At 48.5% G+C, this 4,303-nt stretch overlaps 1 protein-coding gene across 1 annotated transcript in view; it reads left to right on the forward strand.

Moving 5' to 3' along the window:
- LOC138153841 (protein-arginine deiminase type-2) overlaps nucleotides 1-4,303 on the forward strand; it is a 62,108-nt gene that overhangs the window by 29,290 nt on the left and 28,515 nt on the right. The window lies entirely within an intron of this gene.

Below are 4,303 nucleotides of genomic sequence, written 5' to 3' on the forward strand. Positions count from 1 at the left end.
TTGAGAACACAGAATGTCAAGGCTGGGAGGGCCCTGAGAATACAATGTGTCAGACCTGGGAGGGGCCTTAGAACACAGAATGTGAGAGCTGGGAGGGGCCTTAGAACAGAGAATGTCAGAGCTAGCAGGGCCCTTAGAATAGAGAATGTCAGAGCTGGGAGGGCCTTTAGAACAGAAAATGTCAAGGCCTTTAGAACAGAGAGCTAGAAATCTGCCTCTGATAATTTTCAAGTTAGTTCATCTCCTTTGAATGAGATGAGTATTTCCAGAAATATCCATGTACTTAATTATGTTAATGAAATGAAAGGGCCAGCATAGGGGGAAAGACTGTCTCTGTCCCCTCCGGGGCCAGACATTTACTTGTCCAAGTTGCAGTGAGTTGGCCTGGGCCTCCTGAAGTTGGGAGACAAACTATAAAGGCCTAAAGGAAGCTAGATGGCATGATTTTTACAGCTCTAGACCTGGAGTCAGAAAGACCTGAATTCAAATCCAGACTCAGACACTTATTGTGTGGCCCTGAGCAAGTCTACTTTTGTGTGCCTTGGTTTCCTCAACTTTAAAATGAGGATAATAATAGCGCTCAGCAGGATTGCGTTGGTAAGAGCTTAGCATAGTAGGAGCTTCATAAATGCTTTCCTTTCACCAGAGGCCGCCTTCCCTGGAGAGTTCCACTAATTCACTGAAGGTTAATACCAAGAATTTTCTTGGAACCAGAGGCACCAGCCTTGTGATCACAGACAAGGCCCTTCCCCTTCTCTGGGGCTCACTTTCCTCCTCTATAAAATGAGGAGAGTTAGACTGCATGATTTCTGAAGTCACGTCCAGGCATTCCGTGAGTCTAATATAGCCAAGGTTAAAGACCTACCTGGACAGCCCAGACTTACTGGGGGTTATGGGTATGTGGAAGGCAATGCCAGGCATCTGCCACTGCCCTGATCCACCCTCATCTCCAGCCAACTGCAGGGGTGATGACCCCAGAGGGTGTCAGAACTCCTCTGGGGGCCAGGCTGACCCTACTGTCCACTCTGGGCCAGAGATGTTGATGTTTATCTTGTTCTGGGCCAGGTTGCCATGAGGATAGGGCAGCGAGGGTATGCCAGTATGCCATTAGACCATGGGCTCGAATGCCCCCTGCTGCATAGAGTGTTGGGAAGATGGAAGGGAATCTGGTCTCCTAATCCTTGAGGCTTGATTGCCTGAACTAGATGGCCTTGCATCTTCCCAACACTCTATGCAGCAGGGGGTGATTCCCTTTTGTTTCCAGCCTTGGTCTAATGGAGGCAGGGAGGTTTAGTGGAGTAGTCACTGGACTCAGAATCAAGATCTGGGTTCATATCTTACCTCTGACCCTTAGAAGCCATGTGATCCTGGACAAAGCCTTTAACCTCTCTCTTCCCCTATTTCCCTTCTCTGTGAAATGAGGGGCTGGACTCCATGGCCTCCAAAGGCCTTTGTAGCTCTAAATCTCTGGCAATAGGAGTATAACTCCATCTACTCAGGCCAGGTACCTAGTTATTGGCTGGTGATCTTCTCCATTAGAACGTGAGCTCCTTGAGGGCATGGGGTCTTGTTTTTACCTTTCTTTATATATGCAGCACTTAGCACAGGGCCTGGTAAGTACAGTCAAGTCAGCCATCATTTCTTAAGGGCTTATTATGTGCCAAGGTACAGTGGATAGAGGGCCTGGCTTGGAGACTGGAAGACCTGAGTTCAAATCCAGCTTCCAAGTTACTAAATTACCTAGCAATATCACAAAGCTAGGATAGGAAGCCAGGTCCTCGGATGCCAAATTCAGTGTTCTGTGCTAAAGGCACAAACTAAAGCAAATAGAGTCAAATGACTTGGCCAGGGTCCCACCTCTAGTAAGTGTCTGTGGTGAGATTTGAACTCAGATCTTCCTGACTCTGGACCCAGCACTCTAGCCCCATTGTGCCACCTGGCTGCCCAGTATAGCAGCTACTATGTGCTGATCACTGTGCTAAGCCTTTAGGATGTTTATCTCTTTGATCGTCACTACAATCCGGGAAGGTGAGTGCTCTTATTGTACCCATTTTACAGGTGAGAAACTGAGGCAGATTGGGGTTTAAGTCGCTTTCCCAGGGCGACACAGCTAGTAAGTGACTGAGGCTGGACTTGAACTTGAGGCACTCCATCCATTGCACTATTCAGCTGTCCATATGGAAATCTTGGACTACTAAGGAGTTTGCTTTTTAATCTCATGGAGAGTAGAGAGTCGCTATCAATATTGTGCTTCAAGAATTTAGAATACATTTATTTCTCTTACTCAGAAGAAAGAAGACGGACACCCAAAGCATGCCCTGGACCCAATCAGTCTGAGTCAGAGGGCAGGACTATTGCCTGACTCATATATACCCTTAGCACACACAGACACAGAAGTTGACATTTACCTTCACTTTCTTAGATGTTTGCAGAGCTAACCCCTCCAGGCTACTTGGCATCCACCCAGACATGGGAGGCACAGCACCCGACAGGAAGAACAATGACTTTGGAGTCAGAAGGCCTGGTTCCAAATCCAGGCTCTGCACCCTTGCTACCTGTGTGACCTTTGACAAGCGCATGCCCAGCTGTAAAATGGGAGAGTTGACTTCAGCAATCTCCAAGGTGTCTCCCATCCCTCCATGCCAGAGCCGGCTAATGGTGAACAAGTCTGGCAATTCTGGCTCCAGTCCAGAGGCCCCGTGATGTGGGGCAGCTCTACAGAAGGGCATTGTTGGTCTCTGCTGGGAGAGAAAGCCAGCAGGGAATAAGTAGGGAGGTTCTAGTGGAGAGGCAGGGGAGGCTGGTCTCCTCCAGACAATGCCAAAATTGTCCCCGGCTGTGAATGACTGCCTGGATGGTGGCCGAGGGCCCTGAAAGAAAAACGACATTAAAATTCAGAGGCTCAGGTTCTGTCCTCAGATACTAAGGGAGGGAGCAAGGCGCAGAAGAATTGAAACCCAATGTCTGTGACCCTGCCTTTCCTACGCAGCCTTCAGCCTGGCTTTCTTCTCTAGGCATCCTTGGCCTCTCCCAGGGAAAGCAGAGTCATTCAGCCGAGGATCCGGTGTCTACAGTGGGCATGATTCAGCTTTCTCTCCCCCCTTCCCTACCCCTTCTCCACCCTCTGACCTTTGGAATTGGAGGTTTCCCCAGAGCATCACTGGAAGTGTCTCTGAGAGCATGGGTATAAAGCCTGGCAGTGCCATTGTGCCCATGGTAGGACTGGTAATTGCCTGGATTAGCCAGGCCTTAGCACCTTAGGGCAAAATAATTCAGTGGGTGGCCAAGGTGGAAAGGATGATGGAACACAGAAAGTTGGAACCCAGATTGTCACAACTTAGAGCAGCCTTAGACCATCACCAGGCATCGGAGCAGGAAGAGGCATTAAGAAAGGTTAAAACAGAATCAGCAAGTCCAGAAAGCCCTCTGTCCTCACCTCCTTCTCCTGGAAATTCCTGGCTCTCCGCAGCTTTCACCTCAAGCCTCACCTCCTCCCAGAGGCCTCTCCTGACTCTCCCAAGTTATAGACTTGTAAGCTCTTAGACGTAGACCCTAGAGGGGACTGAGAAGGGACCCTAGAGGTCCTTAGAAGGGACCCCAGAGGCCACCGAGTCCAAGCCCCTCATTTTAGGCAGCTAGTGGCACAGTAGACAGAGTGCTACACCTAGAATCAGGAAGACCTGAGTTCAAATGTGACCCCCCACACTTGCTAGTTGTGTGACCTTGAGCAAGTCATTTAACCTCTATCTTCCTCAGTTTCCTCAGCTGTAAAATGGGGATAATAATAGCACCTGCCTCCCAGGATTGTTGTGAGGCTCATATTAGCACAATGCCTGGCACATAGTAGGCACTTAGTAAATGTTTATTTCATTTCATTCTTTTTCAAATGAGGAAAGTAAAGCACAGAGAGGTTAAGTGATTTGTTCAGGATCACCCAGCTTGTGTCTGAGGCAGAATTTGTACTCAGGTCCCTGTCCATTGGCTCTATTCACTACTAATTGATTAGTTGACCTAGTTGTTAATAGTGCCAAGAACCCCTCCAGTCACAGTGTGTTCATGGTGTGTTTCCCCCTCTGTGAACACACAGTAGAACGTAAGCCCCTAGAGGGCCAATACTGTCTCACTTTGGTGTCTGTACCCTAGTGCCCAGCACAGCACCTGGCATTTGTTTTTTTACTGAACCATATTCATAAAGATATGAGTGAATGAATGAATACATACATACATTTGTGTGTGCGTGTGCACGTGTGTGTGTGGAGAGAGAGAGAGAGAGAGAGAGAGAGAGAGAGAGAGAGAGAGAGAG

This window comes from Petaurus breviceps, unplaced genomic scaffold, assembly GCF_028583685.1.
Source record: "Petaurus breviceps papuanus isolate PSGF00001 unplaced genomic scaffold, PetGlider_PUasm1.0 91041, whole genome shotgun sequence".
NCBI lineage: Eukaryota > Metazoa > Chordata > Mammalia > Diprotodontia > Petauridae > Petaurus > Petaurus breviceps.